This window comes from Filicampus tigris, chromosome 4, assembly GCF_054856515.1.
Source record: "Filicampus tigris isolate MCC_2025a chromosome 4, RoL_Ftig_1.0, whole genome shotgun sequence".
In the NCBI taxonomy this organism is placed as follows: Eukaryota; Metazoa; Chordata; class Actinopteri; order Syngnathiformes; family Syngnathidae; genus Filicampus; species Filicampus tigris.
Genome location: NC_141220.1, coordinates 25,071,681 through 25,089,411, shown reverse-complemented (window position 1 = coordinate 25,089,411; position 17,731 = coordinate 25,071,681). Strand labels below are relative to the sequence as shown.

At 42.7% G+C, this 17,731-nt stretch overlaps 1 protein-coding gene across 4 annotated transcripts in view; it reads left to right on the top strand.

Moving 5' to 3' along the window:
- Nucleotides 1-204: 204 nt before the first annotated feature.
- The window catches only part of prickle1a (prickle homolog 1a), a 28,844-nt gene continuing 11,317 nt past the window's right edge, over nucleotides 205-17,731 (top strand). For 2 of the 4 annotated variants that reach the window (XM_086027548.1, XM_086027546.1), the window contains exon 1: nucleotides 205-438. The gene's annotated coding sequence lies outside the window, so the exon portion shown is untranslated. Of the gene's footprint in view, nucleotides 439-15,736; nucleotides 15,892-17,731 lie in introns of those variants that run through there. The other 2 variants (XM_086027549.1, XM_086027547.1) reach the window with 1 other exon arrangement.

Here is a 17,731-nt window from a genome sequence, read left to right as displayed (position 1 = left end):
ATGATTCTCATGTGTAAATTGCACCAACAATTCCCTTTCAATCCCTTATTGCTCTATACTGCCAGCAAATGTTTGGCCTATCTCTGTGGGATAGGTGTGTGGGAGTGGGGTGGGTGGGGGGGGGTGTTGGTAGGTGGGGTGGGGGTAGCAGGCTGCCTTAAGCCAATAGGCGGGGAGCGGCTCTCGCACACTCTGGCGCAGTAATGTCAACGTAGAGCAGCGCCACATGCTCAAGCCCAGCCGCAGCGTGTGCCGCTCAAGTGCGGGCGATGTTGTGACAGCGCGCTCGGTCGTGCGGTAGGGTGGTGGGGGGGCTGCTCTCCAAATGAGGCACTTCTCTTTTTTGGGAACCTTCACCATTCACACATCGATGAGACGCAGCGTGGATCGCTTTTCGGGACTATTGGCTTTGGATACTCGCGTTTGGCACCACTGAAGGTGAGTGGACGAGACTCTTTTGGCACTTTTGACGGTCCATTTGATGTAAGAAAACAGGCGCATCGTGTGTTTTCATGAGGTTGTAACTTTTAATGATACACATATGTTAAATTAAGCGGGATTTTTTTTTTTCCCCCCCACCTTAACGTCAGTTCATTCGCCGGTGCGTTTTTACGCACCGACACCAGGGCGCTCGTTTCACTTTCCCTTCCATTCGAGGCTCATTTGCGCTGGAAAAATAAGGTCAGAAAAAACAAACAGTCAGGGTGGTGTGGGAGTGTGGATGGATGGATGGACCCCCCACCCACAACGCCCGCAGCCCCCCTCGCGGGGCTCCAGATGTATGGACTCAGCTGTCGCCTGTCACTTGGGTGACAACTGCTCCGCCGCTGCCTGCGCGCCACTGGGTGCGTGTCAAAAGGGCCAAGTGGAAATTGTGTGAGGAGGAATGCTCACACACACGCACAAACACGCGCACACGCAGGAGAGGTGACACTAGATGGGACGTCACTCTGTGGAAATGTGCGTCGAGAAGTGCACGCGGGTCGTAGACGACCACAATGTAGCCCACCAGACAGCCAAATGATTGAAAAAAAAGATTAGCAGATGCGTGCGTGTTTCTAAATGGTGGTTGTGGTTTTCATGGGGGTAGAACTTTACTGTGTCATACTGAAAGCCGTAATATTTGGGTCATCATACAAACGGAGATACATACAAAATATATAGATATTTTTTTAATTAGGATGGATTTCGGCCTGATCATGCATAGATGAAAAAAAAAGAAAAACGTGTATGTAAAATGCGTCAAAATAGGACTAGTTTATTTTACTGGGGAAACATTTTTCATTATATTGTTTATATTAATTTAATTATGAAAATGGAATCAAATATTTGAAATTTTAATTTATTTTTCATTTTATCATTTGAAATGAACAAAATCAACTTTCTGTATAAATTAATAAACTACAGAAATTTATCACTTGAAAAAATTATTTCAAGTGTTTTGTTTTTTAATATTTTGTTTGTTTGTTTCTGTTTTTCAGAGTATTTTTTTTCTGTTTTATGGAATACTTTTTTTTCAGTTTTTCCCTGTTCTTTTTTGAATAGTTTTTCTTCTGTCATCAAAAATTGAAAAGAACCCCCCCAAAAAACTAGGAAAAAATATTCAGGAAAAAAAAGGGGAAAAAAACAAAAACAATTTAAAAAAAGGAGCAAAGTAAATAATTTAGTTAAACTGTAGAGAGTAGTATACTGCACTGATATTAATATTATAATTCATTATTATTATATTAATATTTTGGGTATTGTATCCATGTATATGGTACTCATTTTTTCTGTTGAATTTAACTAACTTTATCACAATGTTTGATCTTTACAATGGTTGTATATTTACATGATACATACTTTTTTTCCCCCCTCTGTAATTATTAATCATAACTTGCTTTATTGCTATCATGACCTTTCTTTTCTGATTGGCTGGGCAAGATCATGTGCTTCCGCTGACCGAATATGGTCCCTCTTCAATCTTAGCGGGACCAAATGTTGATGACGCAGGGCAGTTTAACCCTCTAATAATATCAACTGAGCAGTATTATATTTGCAAAGATGGATGTTTTGATATCACTTGATATCATGATCAAGTGCCCTGTCCAGGTGTACCTAATGTTGTGACCAGTCGGTTGATAAGACTCTCTCCTCACCTCAAAGGAGAACGTCACCCACAAAGAACGTTTGACCAAAACTCTACTTCTTCTAAGTCACAAAGAGTGCGGTAAACCTTATTAAAGTCTTGCACATACCAAAAGTCAGCCAGGCTCAGTTGCTATGGTCACAGGTGATGATGTCACCCATCCCAGGGCACTTTGAGTTTACAGAGAGGCCCTGGATGAGGTGCTTGTTTTGGACACGCTGTACTGGGGGTTATCTGAGGTATTACATTGGAAGTGGGCTTAATAAGCGGAGCATGCTGATGAATGCATTTGGCCAGTTTTGCTCAGTCATTAAGTGATTGTTGTAGTTGTTACCATACTTTTTTTTTTTTTTTCTTGTTTTGAAATGATCCAGTAGGGTGAGAGCGACTGACAAACTCCAGGGAGCAAGTACAAGACCAGGGTGACAGTGTCACCTAGTGGTCACATGGGAGGTTGCCCAAAATACACACTGAACTATTACCCACCCCAATAAAAACATATATAGCCTGCATTTAACGCCCCAAAGTGCCAATTCTGCACGCACTCAACTTTAAACTGTTCTCCCATATTAAAATGAATGTGGCTGTAGATATTGTTAAAGATATTTATAGACCAAAAGTAAGCCCGCGGGAATGAAAGGGACCATGAATAGAAGTAAAGTGACCTACAGTTGGTGTGGAGGTTTCACTCATATTTCTTAAATGGCAGAAGTTTAAAAATAGGTTCACCACTGTTGACAGTAAAAACAATTGAAGGGAAAAAAATAACAGTTGCCTCATATGTGTAAATTCTACAATTCTCTTTAAATTCCCCAATGCTGCAGAGTAAAATAACTCACTGGCTTTCATGTTGACATTTTTTTTTTAATTGGGATGCTCATTACCACTTTTTTTCCAGACTGATACCAGTCTGACTACTCTATCACTGAAACCGATACCAAGTAACTGGTACCACTACTTTTGATACATAACATTTCCGTTAAACTGTTGACAGATCATTTCAACAAAAGAACTTTCATTTATTTCTGACAAAAGGCAGAACAGTTGCTCTGCAATCCAAAACTTCAGTTCAAAATATAACAAGTCACTTTGGTTTAGGATTCATTTGTAACAAATTAGCTATAGCACAAAATAAAACCGACAAATCCCAAATGTGCGACAGAAGTGACAAAATGGCCGCCCCCTGAGCTCGCTAAAAACGGGTGGAATTCTCATATTCCACAAACAAAATATGAATCAGAATATCTTATTTCACCTAGTGGGTCTGCAAAACAATCAGCTGAGCAGCAACTTGCATTTCGACAAATGTGTAAGTTGAGCCACCATTGTATGTAGTTCATCAGATGACACCACATGTTTAGGAGCCAAGTGGAATAAATGTTTAGCATGTGGGACTGGGATGTGGCAGCGTTTCGTACTGGGGCAAAGCTGTCAGTTCTGCTTTTCGTCGCAGGACCTTTTAAGGCAGCTTCCACGGCTCCTGTGGTGGACTTTAACAACGCCGTGCAAGCCCAGGACCAACGGCAGAGATAAACATGCATGTGTGTGTGTCATGTTTGGCTTCGGACTGGACATGGAGTGAGCGTCCACGGACTGGCAAAGCATGTTGATTTAAAAAGTAGAACCAATCATCCTGGCTCCCCCCCCCCCCCCCATTCACATAAATTCCCGCTAAGCCAAACACTTTGGCAGCCTTTTATACCTCACACTGGGTCCAGTTCGCTTCGACAGGTCGGAAGCAAGCATGTGGGACCTCTAGATCGGTGGGGTTGGGGGTGGGGGGGGTGCGATGTGGCACAGAGCAGAGACCGAGAGCTGTGAACCCATGGTTCTCAAACTCGGGGGGGTCCTCGAGCTGTAGTTTGGGGGTCTGCAAAATAATTAGCAATACATTTGTCCAATAATGAGCCACTTTAGTTCGGTTTTGAGACAATTAAAAGCTTGCATAACGCATATTTTTTTTTTTTTTAAGTTAAAAAGAAAAGCATGTTACTAGAGCTGTGTTACGCCCGCCCAGGAAGTAGAAAACATTTTATGAGCCCCCATCCAACTCCTTGCCCTGATTATAAATAGTATCATTTATCTGTAAAGGTTAACACTAAAGAAAACAAAACAAAAAAAGAAAGACTGATCAACTGACAAATAATAACTATTAACATGGTTTTTTTTTTATTCTGTCACTGACAATAAATAAATAAATAGATAGATAAATAAATAAATGAGAGTGCCGCCGCCACCTACTGTAATGGGTGCACAATTGCACATTATTATTGTGCATTTAAAAAAAAAACAAAAAAAAAACAACTAAATCATGCTATACAAGCGTGGGGTGGAGGAATTATCTCTGAAAAGTAGAAGTGCTCACTAACACAGATTTGTATGAATATTTAGAGAAATTGCAATTTTTTAAAAGCGGAAGTCAACACAAAGATATTTTTTTCAAGAATATGTTTCCAGCAGGCCCACTAGTTGAAAGACGGCATTCTGATAAATTTTGCGTTTGTGGAATATAGGTTAAGCAGCAAAATGCACTCATTTTTAGCCATCTCAGGGGGCGGCCATTTTGTCTTCTGTCGACTGAAAATGACATCACAACTGCTCGCAAGGACCAATCACGGCTGACCTGTTTTCTGAATCCGATCTGTGATTGGTCGTTGCGAGCAGTTGTGATGTCATTTTCAGTCGACAGAAGACAAAATGGCCGCCCCAGAGATGGCTAAAAATGAGTGCATTTTGCTGCTTAACCTATATTCCACAAACGCAAAATTTATCAGAATGCCGTGTTTGAACTAGTGGGCCTGCTAGGGAACATATTCTTGAAAAAAATATGTTTGGGTTGACTTCCTACTTTAAGTAGAAAAAGTAGCTCTTTGAATTCCGGTCAGTTAAACGGGAGCAAAAACAAAAGCAGAGCAGTTTTTTTTTTTTGTTCGGTTGGCGCTCGGATTATGAGGGGTCCTTGGACTCAAAAAGTCTGAGACCCCCTCCTGTGAACTGTGTGTCACATGAAAAAGGAAATGTTGAAACACAGTCCAATCCCTGACCAGTGGATGCGAGGACGCTGGCTTGGCTGAATCACGTTGGGGGCGGACGCAGGCTTTTCTAGCATCTGCCTGCACACATTGCATCCACATGCGAAGCATTACTGTGCAGTGATTAAAAGTAGTTAGTGATTTAGCGCTTCCAGGCGCATAGCTCTGCAGGATGATGTTAGGAAGGCTGGAGCTCACACGCTTGGGGGGACCTGACGCTCAACCGCGCGTCGTAATTGCGGCACGATCAGACCGCCGCGCCGATGAAAACGCTCGTGTGTTTGGACGCGAGCGTTGGCAATGAAGGCACAAAAGCGATTGTCATCATCGGGGACGCCACGCTATCCAAATGGCACGATACGATCGAAATCACGAATATGAACCTCGCGATGCCATCATTATCACAAAATTGTGGGGAGGTTGGCGTCACCGTCCTGAAAATATGCAAAACATACCCCCATGCCCCTCCCCCTCCCGCGGCCCACCACGGTGCCGTCGTCGCAGGGGTGGGATCAGTGCGCACGGGCGATAAGGGAAAAAGGTCATTGGGGTTTAATAATGGACCGACAACAAAGTCATTTCCTGCCAGGACATCTGTTTTTTTTGTTGTTGTTTTTTTCAAAACTGAAATGTATTGCTTTTTCTTATCAAGGGCAACACAAGACCGCTTAGCCAAGATACACAGTGCTATATTTCACTACAAAAAAAAAACGTTTTAATAATAGCCTAAAATAACACAAAAAAACTCTCTTCCTGAATTGTTGGAGGGATTGTTTGTTTAGATTGTGTTCACGCTGGTTCTCCTTTACAATAATGATCTTTTGCACAACACTGATTAGTATCCCATCATCCATCCATCCATTTTCTATATTATTATGAACTAAAATATTTTAAAAGTTAGTCATGTTTACTTATGTTGCCTATGTTTACTGTACTGTAAATTACTGTTTAAAATGGAAGTCAACCTAAACAGTTTTTTTTTCAAGAATATGTTCTAAGCAGCCCACTAGTTGAAACAAAGCATTCTGATGAATATTGCATTTGTGGAATAAGAGATAATCCACCCGTTTTTAGCCAGCTCTGGGGGCGGCCATTTTGTCACTTCTGTCGACTGAAAATGACATCACAACTGCTCAGGGCTCAGGTAACCACCAATCACGGCTCAGCTTTAGAAAACAGGCGAGCTGTGATTGGTCGTTACCTGAGCCCTGAGCAGTTGTGATGTCATTTTCAGTCGACAGAAATGACAAAATGGCCGCCCCCCGACATGGCTAAAAACGAGTGGATTTTGCTGCTTAACTCATATTCCAAAAACTCAATATTAATCACAATGCCGTGTTTCAACTAGTGGGCCTGCTGGGAACATATTCTTGAAAAAAATATGTTTGGGTTGATTTCCACTTTTAAAAATGTATCTGAATTAATAAATATCACCCATCGGATGTGGTCACACATCATGCTGAAGGATAAACGCACGGATGGGTCAACGTCGACCGAGGGCGACTGAGGACATTTCAAGTGGGGTCCGCACAATGGAGCCGTTGGGCTCGGATGAGAACACGTCCAACAAGCGCACAGCAGCTCCCGGTGAGCGGCTCGCTTACAAAAGGGATACTTTTGTTGGCCGTGGCCCGCGCAATCTTCCTCACAAACAAAACACAAGCAGCGGCTCACCAGATGTATACGTGTGTGCGTGTATTGACACTGAGTGGCCACAATATTAGGTACAACTGCACGCTCGAATGAGGTCCAATACAAGCGCAGGATCAAAAATACTTCCTTTACAAGATCTTCGGTATCTTATTACGCTATACCGTGAAATCTTCTGTTTAGAAAGATTGCTTTTTAAAATGATTTTTACCTTAATTCTACATTACTGAAAAGATAAGGCTTCCTTCCGCCTTGTTTCCCAAGCCCATAGACAGACAAATGAGGAAGACGGGAGATTGTTGTCACATGCTGAACAGCCAGTACTTGCCAGAAATTCCTGCAGCTCCTGAAATGTTGCTGTCGGCCTCTTAGCAGTCTCCCTGTCCAGTCTTCTCATCGTTTTATCAGTTTTGGAGGGACGTCCAGTTCTGGGTAATGTCAACGTTTTTCCATTTCCTATTTCATCACTGATATCTTGTTTTTTTGTTTTGTTTTTTTAAACAATATCTACCTCTAATGCCGTGGAAGCTCTTTACGGACTACGGTTTATGACGTCAGGAACAGAGCAGAGAACATATGACCTTTATTTGTGTTAATTGGAGACACTTTAAATGGTGGCAGGTGTGTGCTGAAGCCCATTTAACATGGATTTGAATGTGATTGGCTATTCTGAACACTGCCACACCCCAGTTAAAAAAAGAGAGTGTGCACTTGTGCAACTACTGTACATGATTATTTTCATTTAAATTGTAGTGTACAGGTTATACAGTCGTTCACATTGATGGCGCAAAAAGTTTTCAATGATTTATTTATCTTGGTCTACTCTGGGTTTTTTTACATCACCAAAATGGGAACGGGGGTGTGTAGACTTTTGTATATCCACTGATTGATATGCAGTAAAAGGTTCATTCCGTGGTACGGCGACTTGTGGATTTAATTTGTTCATTGCTTGAAGTCACACAACACCAGCGTGTGTGTTACACTATTCGTTAGCAGCGACAAGCGTCAAAGCGTTCAATGTCAACAATTCACCCCTTCTCAATGTTTTGACGGAATCTACGTTTTTTTTTTTTTTTTTTTTTTGTCACTCTAAATCGCAAATGCTCACCTACAGTGGCTGGGTATGTATCCCCTGCGAAAAATGGAGGTTCAGTGTATTATCGCTGATGGTTGAAATGTTGCCGTGTTTGTGCACCAGCGCCGACTGATGGTTTGGCCGTCAATATCGGCGTCCCCAGAAATCACACACACTGATGACGTCTAGTCGGGCTGTTTTTGCCCAGTAGGCCTGGCATCCTCACTGTAAGAGTGATAAGGCCGCCAGTTGGGTCCGTTTTTTCCATTTCCTCCGAAAACACACGCACACACATTTAATGACCTCATGCCTGGAACATTGCGGAAAGCCTCATGAGAACTTCAAACTAAATCTCACAAAACCCGATTACCCGATTACACACACTATAGAGCCTTCCTCTGTGATGCTCCTTATGAAGCGAATGTATTTACTGCACTAGATTGATTTTGCATTTGAAAATACTGTTTGATCAAGAGGCTCTACTGGTGCAGTGCTACTTTTCTCTGACTTCACTGCAGACAAGTGTGCATTCAGTTCCCACGTACTGACGGTGTCAATGTGACAGTTAGAGGATGTCTGACTCTACATGTGGCCTGCGAACTGTCCAATGTGAAGTCTGCCTGTTTTCAGTAGTCAGCTGAGATAGGCTCCAGCTCACCTCGCTACCCTGAAATGTATGTTTAATGGGTACTTTTTTTCCTTTTTTTTTTTAAAAATCTTCTTCCAGTTTCAGTCTCGTATTTATTGAAATGCGTCATAGTCTGCAGAGCTGGGCATCGCCGAACCGCCACAGAGTTCCCGTCTGCATATTTAAACGACCCACGTGGTCCCAGTCCGTCCACGTCACACGCAGGTGCTTAATTAATAAATAAATAAATAAATTAATTAATTAAAAAAAAAAATATATATATATATATAAATAAATATTAAAAAAATTACAAATAAAATAATAATTATATATATATATATATATATATATATATATATATATATATATATATATGATTTTGCTTTCGCAACATAGCTGTTTTGATTTACATTTGCTTTATTTCTGTTTCTAACCTACGTCCTCCTGAAGTTAATAATAATTAAGGCAAGCATGGGTGAAGCAAGTTCGGTTTGAACTGCAGCCCGGTTCTTTCCCTCTGTCCAGCGGCACTGGAGCATGTGCTTAATTAGAACGCTGCGAAAAAAAAAAAAAGACTGCGGCCGAGTGCTTTCTCCAGGAATGTTAATCATTAGTGGGATCCCGACTGAGAAGCCCTTAACTGTTACAGACCATCGCCGGATTCCGCGTTTTTTTGCCTTTTGAAGCCGCGCCATTCTGGGGGCTGAAAACGCTTGCACATGTGTCCCGAGGATGCTCTTCCTGCAAAGAGTCGCCCATTGTCGCTCTCTGTGGGGACAGATTGTTCGCCATGTGAGGAGAAGGATGCTTTTTACCGTCAGAGAAAAGCCCCAGATGTGCAAGGATTGCCTTCTTAACAGCCACGGTCCAACTTTTACACGCAGGTACAAACTATTTCCTGCTCTCATTGTCAACATCTTGACAGTCAACACAATAAAGCGGGCACTTTTCCTACTCGGCCTCACCAAGTTTGTCCAGGGGAGACCACACATGACAGGGCTTACCCCTTTGCTCATCCACTGCTTTTGTCGGCGCGGGTGCGCAGTGTCAGAGCCGTCAGACAGCCACAGGCTTTTGTTGAGTTATAGTGTCCTCAAATAAAGGGGGCTTCCTCCCGTTAACAGCCCCCGGGAGCTCTGGTGCTCCACTTCCCATTGTTCCACAATGAGGTCCCACTTTTACAACTAGGCGAGAGGGTGTCAAAATTGAGGGTGAAATACGAGCGCTGCGTCCCTGCGACGTTTGGCAAGGACGATGGACGGATGATGAGGGCTTGAGACAAGTGGCGCGCCGTAATCCAAATTGAGTTGTATGGAATGAGAGCAATGTATCAACCCACTAGGAGCGGACCTTCATATTGGGTGACATCACAGTAGACATCGTTGTCATCCGGTGATTGAATAAGATGATTAGCAGAAACATGCTCAGTTTGGACCAGTGGTGTTCAATTTTCTTCTTCCAAAGGGCTGCGCAGAATTGTTTTTTTGGGTTTTTTTTTTTTCCCCAAGGATGCCAGTGACAGTTTTCACTTAATTTAATTACAGTAAAAATGCGAAAAAGAAAGCCGGGTGACAGAGCAAAAAGTCAAAGATTTTTCAGGATGCCACGGGCACTGTATCCTACTACAATCGGTACTGAGAGCAGTAGAGTCTCTCAATCTGCAGAACCAAAACAAAGAGCAAGCTTTACTAAACTGACCTTGACGCAGAGCAGAAAGTGGACTAAACACCAGCGACTGACTTATGTTTATTCAATGGGGCGTTATGAATAGATATGTTGTTGCATAGATTTTCTTTGGATTTTAGCAGATCTAAAAAAAAGCTCTGTGTAAAACAGGGACGGGCAACTGGTGACATGCGATTAACCCAAAATATTCCTCAACACTGATCATTTTATCCACAAGAAAAATGTGGAGAAATGGGGTGGGATCCAGGGGGAAAAAACCCCCCAAAATATTGGGGGGGAAAAAAAAATCTGTGAATATGCAGGGATTCGGCTGTAGTTTTAAGTTGTAATATCACCAATCACCACTAGATGGTAGATATTTCTTAGTTGCGCTTACACAGGGTCTTATACTATAATGAAAGAGTAGGCCTAATTTTTTATTTTTTACTTTTTGTGGATTTGGAATGATATGCAGCACAAACGTAGTATATCAACAATATTATAAATTTGAGTGAGTTTTTGGGGGGCGTGAAAAATTGTACAAAATGAGTTCTTGCACTTCATATTGGGTTCTTGTTCAGCAATTTTGTGACATCCTCGAATCTTATTTTTTTATGCAAGAGAGTCCTTTGCACTGGAGAAAAAAATACAGTATGTCGTTCTTTTGTTTTTGGGGTTTGGGGTTAGGATAGGGTATGTTTTATACATGCATTGAAAAATGTAATATCCCAAAAATGAAATACATATGTTAAAAGCATTTTGTACGCATTTTGTCTATATTTAAAATATTATTTTTGTCCTACATCTGGTTAGGAAGTGCGTGGTCCTATGTGGCCCCCCAGTAGCACTGATTGGAAATTGTGGCCCCCTCCAGCAATTAAATTGCCCATCCCTACTCAATAGTATTTGGCCTTGTATTTTAAGCCAGTAGTAGTTAAAAATAAATAAATAAATGCATAAATAACTGTTTTGAAGGTCCTTGTGAAGGGCTGGATGTTGTACGAACGGTACCTGAAATAAAGAAAATTAAAAAACAGCAGCATACTTCTGGCCGTCTTATTTCAGGCTGATTGATTAATAATTTGATGGCAAAACCTCTTCCTCAATGTTCATGTTATGCCCTACAAACCCTAAATAATTTTCTTTCGCAATTATTATCGCGGTGGTGTACAACTGCAGTGCATCATACAGAAGCTGTTTCTCATCATTTGTAATGCAACCCGTCCCCATTGGAGACATTTTCCAGAAAAAAAATAACAGCGTTCTCCCCAGTTTGGTCCCTGTGACATTATTTTTCTTGAGTTCCAATAAATACACCATGGCAGAAAAAGAGATGGAAGAATCAGCTGTCTGCGGCGTGTCGCAGTGAAACAGTAAAAGCAGGGGTTACGCCAGGGTTATGGGGCTAACAAGCCTCCAGTCTGACCCGAGTTTGTCGGCCGCAAACCAGCTAAGTCAATATCAAGACGCTGGCTGCCCCACCAGTTGACCTTTTCCTCCCTCTTTCGAGGCGTAAAAAGGATTGTTGTTACAGTAGAGTGATAGGCTTTTATTGGCCTTTATAACCGAGGCTTTTGTCGGGCCTGTGTCCCGCTAATGCCCGTCGGCGAGTCATTTAAACCTGGAGAATGCCTACGTTTTATAAGGTGGCTCGCACACAAGTGAGAGGCATTCTTCAGCGCGGTCCCTCAATGACGGCGAGTTAAAGACTGACCTTCCCTTTGCCCCTCCGCCGGCCCGGATTTACGACGTGTCTTGGGACTTTAATTTGACTCGTTTGAATAGATTACATTAGGCTTGAACTCTTTGCTGCCGTCCCCCCCCCGTCTATGGGATTCCTCCGACTGGATGCGTTCCTCCCGCGAAGGACGTGTTTGGACCGGAAGAAGAATGCGGCTTTATCGTCCCTCCGGATGGCAATCGACTTCCCCCTTGTCCCGTCATTGTCAGGGCATGCTGGTCATTGGCTGCCTCGCCGCTAGCTTCTTCTTTTTTTTTTTTTTTTTTTTTTTTACACTGACAAGAAGGTGCAGACCAGGTGTGAGGTGCCGTTCAGGTCGTTGTGGCTATGACCGGGGAATGGTGCCGTAAAGCCCCGAGGCGATAGATTTATTGGTCATCTGTTGCTCTCGGAAGGTCACGGGTCAGGGATGCATGACTTTATATTATTCAACGATCTGAGGTGAACCTTGAACTGTGGCCGTACGTCTGACAATGGCGCAGTATTTAAGCATGACATTCCGGGTGTGAATGGATGCTTATGCCTTAGATCACAAGGTGGGGAAGCGATGGGCCGTATACAGACCTTGGGAGGATTTGATTTGGTCATGCGATCGCAAACTATAAAAACACTTCACGGCAGCTGGAACGAAAGATGACCTATACGGCGGTTTTCGGTCATCTTTACTTTCATTCACACACAATTGAATGGTGGTTAACTCCCTTGGACACTTGCTAGTTCTGTTTTTTTGTTTTTGTTTTCAAACATTCTGGTTACATGTGTTCCTTTTGGGAATATTTCAAAATTCAAATATTCCATATTTAAAACCATTTTTCACCGGTGAACCAGCTCCTTGGTTTTTATGTTGGTTGCATTGTTAACTTGTATAAAACTATATCGTTTCTATCCATCCCTCCATCGCAGTGTACTTGCAGTTTTAAGAAAGCAAAGTATACTGTAGGCCATTTTAGATTGGGTAAAATTAGGGCAATATTGCATCAGAGCATTTGTATGATATGCATAAAATACAAAGAAATATTTGTCAGATTTCTGCGTTATATTTTTCTTGTTCCTTGGGAACTTTAGAATAACTGAAAGAGCCCCTGATTTGTATGTGTATTTGTGTGTTTGGGGGGGGGGGGGGGCTGAGGGGTTGGTTGGTTTGGGGCGGGGGGCTTAGATCATAATTAAAGAGGAAGTCAGTCCCCCCAAATCTTTGCAATTATATGTTTTATACCCCTTCACAAGTCTAAACAAGCATTCTGATTAATATTGCGCTTGTGGAATATGAGTTAAGCAGCAAAATTCACCTGTATTTAGCAATCTCAGGGGGCAGCCATTTTGTCACTTCTGTCGACTGAAAATGACATCACATTTGCTCAGGGCTCAGGTGACGAACAATCACGGCTCACCTATTTTCCGGAGCTGAGCCATGATTGGTTGTTAAATGAGCCCTGAGCAACTGCGATGTCATTTTCAATTAACAGTAAGTGACAAAATGGCCGCCCCCTGAGATGAACAAAAACTGGTGGATTTTACTGCTTAACTCTAATCCCACAAACGCAATATTAACCAGAATGCCGTGTTTCGACTAGTAGAACTGCAGATTCTTGTAAAAATAAATATCTTTGGATTGACTTCCTCTTTAAAGTCAATTGCCTCACACAAATCCAACTTTGGTAAGTGACTACTATGCAGGCTGTTTCCTTGGATTTAACATGTCATTCAAGGCAGGATGCTGTGCCGCCCCGCCCCTTAAAGACATGCTAATGGAGCAGGGGGCTGAGTGTCTAGGCCTAAAGGTTTGGCGTGAAAGGCCTGACCTGTCCTCCCTGGCCTTGGCTGCCACAATGGCTTTGTAGCTATAGTTTGAGCTATACTATAGCTCATAGCTATAGCTGGCGCTAAAGCACATTTAGCAATCAAACACGACTCAGAGAAGCCCCAAAACACCCACTGGTGGTGTATTAACACGCCCTATGTTAGATACATTTTTTAAACATAAGCTTCCTTCGGACAGAAAATTGACAGCTAGCATCTACAGCCCACAATGTTTTTTTTTTTAATATGAAAAGTGTGTGACGGCACAGAGGGCAGAAGACAGCCAATGAGATGCCGTCAATCATACTCGGAATGTAGGCCTATCGTGCAGTTTGAGGCTCAAACTGATTTGGTTCATTCAATTTAGCATGATAGAGAAATTTGCCGACAGTAGCAAAGGAGGAAAACCTGTGTTAGCATTTTTAAATTTGATACACGTAATACGTTAGCCACTGCTATTACGTCACGCCATCCAAATCTCACTTTTGAACACGTTTTTACTTTGCAAAAAGTGCAAAAAAGAAGTCAGCCAATGTCAATAAGTACCAACTTTGTTTTTACATAATGGCGGCCCCAACCTTCGAAGTTATGTACGACCCTAAAAGAGTCAAATGTTACGGTCTCCGTGTAAATCTTAATTGAACGCAACACAACGTTGCAACAGTACGCCGTCGCCAAATGTAAATAAAGAAATATCTTCTACTTAATAAATAGATTGACCGCTTCCTTGTAAAGTACTACTTTGTACGTTGCTTTGTTTAAAAGTCCTGAAGTAGACCAACACTTGAATGCAAAGGCACAAACCTTTTGGCTTCTCCAAGATAAATACGGTATGTCGACTGGAAGTAAAAAGCACAAGGCAAAAAGGTGCAACTGTCGCAAGGCTGACTTGAAGCGGTCACTTTTGTTTTCTGAGGCAACAGGAAGAGCCTCATGTTGTGACATTCCTTCCGAGGTGAAGGAGAGGCAGAGGTCAGCTGCAAACTCCCTGGGGAGTTTCACTGGACGGGCAGGTATGTACAGTCTCTTTATGTCTCGAAGGTACACTTCTATGCCTTCGGACACAATAAAACCAAACAGCAATCAGCAGCTCGTTTGACGTAGACAGTGTCCTAAAAAAAAATTTTTTTTAAATCTAAAAATAGTTCACAAACAGTAGGTTGACTTGAATATCAAATAAGACTTTTATATGTAATACAGAGTAGTGGTGTCATAGCATTTCTGACGGTATTGGTGGTAATTGTCCTGTACATTAAAACAGTCGAGTAGGCCTTTTTTCATTGGCCAAAAGGGCACTCGTGATTGAGCCCCATGAATTCTGCCTGGCAACAATCAACTGCACAAGCAATGAAGGAAATAATTGGAGCAATTGTGTTTATTTACCATGTGCGAATTACAATATGGAGTACTGAGGTTTTTCTGGTATGTGGCATATTTTTTATAACTGAGGAATTCCGTCGACGTTACTCCGTAGGAAACCTCCGTGATTCGAGACGCAAAAGCAGGCCTCGGTAGGACGTGCTGATGTTCCGTTGATGTTCTTGAGGTGGTCGGAAATCAACCCTATCATCCAAAAGTTGCTGTGAGCAAACGCCTCACTATTGACTAAATGACATCTTTGCTCACTTGAAAAGAGATCCCAGCTAACATTCACCACTCTTCTCTCATCTTTGACTTGCTATAGCATAAGGGGAAAAAAGACATTGCGGGTAAGAGTGTCAGTGCGCCAGTGACGTGTTCGTCAAGATTCGCGGTTGCTTCCAACAACTGGCGCTTTTCTCATTTGGGAACCGGCGTTTGAAGTAGGAGGGGAGGGTCAAGCGGAGGCATTACCCCGCGTTGCCCTGCCGTGACTGGCTGCTGTAAGGTGAAGGGGCCGGGCCGAGGTTAAGGGTGGGGGTGGCGGGGGGTTGGATTTGGGGAAGTGGGAGAGACATGGGTAAGGGATGGCCATCTGGTTGCACTCCTGCATATACACACACCTCCGGTCCTGCGACATGGTGGCGGTACTGTACCGACCGCTGCGGTGGAGACAGCCGACTAGTGCTCTGGGATAAGAGTTGAGGATCATGCGTAGTACATGCAGAGCTGAGGAGTTGCAGAAGAAACTAGGACAGGCTGCTGATAAGATCCATTTTCCTGCTTGCCTCGGGAGAGTTGGCCTGAACTGAGGTAAGAATGGCAGAGAAATGATAGAGGACTGTGTCATCTCAAGAGATTCTCGGCTTCGGTCGAAGCGACGGGTAGAAACAATCGGATCCTGCTTCGTAAATTGAACAAGTCTCTTCAAGCGTCCGTTTGAGGTTATGTCAAAGGTTCTAGTTTCTGCTTCTTGGTAGTCCAAAATGAATCGGCTGGGATGCTAAGTGATGGCAGCATGTGTGTCTTCATTCATCCTGTCCAGGACATGCAGGTGGTCCCTCTGGTTGGGATGACACTCCCATCCATTTGGTCTTGGAAAAACACTCCTCTGACCACAAAAAGGGTCAGACCAAACAGTCTGTCTGATCCCCCGGTTAGGCCGTTTCCAATTGTTATTCTGGAATGTTCAGATATACACAATGATGCAACTGTCTTTGAATTCTCCGTCATGCTGTTCCCAGCAAAGTAACATCAGCAACTTGTTGACAGGCTGCCACGTTTGTGAGCTGTTTATTTTCCTCAAGTATTACTCTCTTGTCGGACGCAAAAGCAGATTTGTCCAAGCTCAAGCTCTGGGACAGAAAATCAAGTTTTCTTTGTCAAGTAGAGCCTGCATTGCTGAGCTGGCAGGAGCCAAGCTAAACATGCCGGGCCGGTGCAAACTGACTGAGAGCACTGTGTTGGTTTGCGCGCACGTCCATCAACCTTCCTTGCCGAGCATAGACAGTGATTCAGACCAGAAGCTGCTTGTTAAGCCAATGCTCTGGTGTCTGGATATCACAGGACTTGGATTTAGAGTGTCGCTAAATACGTTGAAAACGCCGGGGGAAGCTATATTCATTGGTACGGCATAGTATGAGGGTCTATGAGTGGTAAATAAGATAATACATGATGAGGTGAAGACGTAAATGGGTGTTTCGTTCATTGCCCATTAGGTTCAGAAGCAGTAATTGTGTTTGTTTTTAGGACTTTTCCGGCCTAGAATGGTCTTGTTTAATGTGTTACAACGAGGGCTGTCAAAGTTAAAGCGTTAACTATGGAGATGAATTGACATTTTATAACGCATTAAAAAAAAATTAACTCAATTAACTCCGTTTTATTTACTTCCTCTGCTCACTTTGCAGCCAAATTTAGAGGAGACTTTTAAGGAGTTTTACTTTTAAAAAGTTGCTCGACGGCTCATTGGAGAAATCCAAAATAATTTGGGCACTTCGCAAAGCCTAATTCAAATACCATATTGGTTGTACGTCTTTGGTGCATCGTTCAAGGATTTAAAAAAAAAAGCTATTAGAGCAGTCTTTGGATCAAAATATACTTTAATTTTTTTTCCCATATTGATTTCAACATTTTACTCAAGTAAATATCGGTTCCAAGCTTTGTAAAAAAAAAAAAAAAAATTGTAGTTGACAAATAGGATTAATCGCGATTAATTATGGGAACTTTTTGCGATTAATTCATTAAAATATTTTAATCGTTTGACAGCACGACAACACATTTTTATGAGTTTCCATCATTCAAGCTATTTTAGCTTCAAAGAGTCGCCCCCAGGACCACACCCCCGCCCCCATCCCACTTCTCCTATGCCCTCAGTGGGCAGATCAGTCAGATATGCAGGCTTGCAGCATCCAAAGCCATGTTAACAAGCATCTTACAAAAGAGCGGAGAGGCTGTTAACATTCAGGACTGCAGGGGTCTGGCCAGTGTGGGTGGAGGGTGGCGGTTGAGAGGTGGGGCGCGGGGTGCTTTGGTGAAGCTCCGCGGGTGAGAAGGTGGGAGTTGAAAACCTAACGGCAGAAAACATAGACCCCTTGTTCACCGGGGAGGAGGGAAAGTTTAAAAGCCAACAAGTGATGAGTCAGCGAGCTGGCAA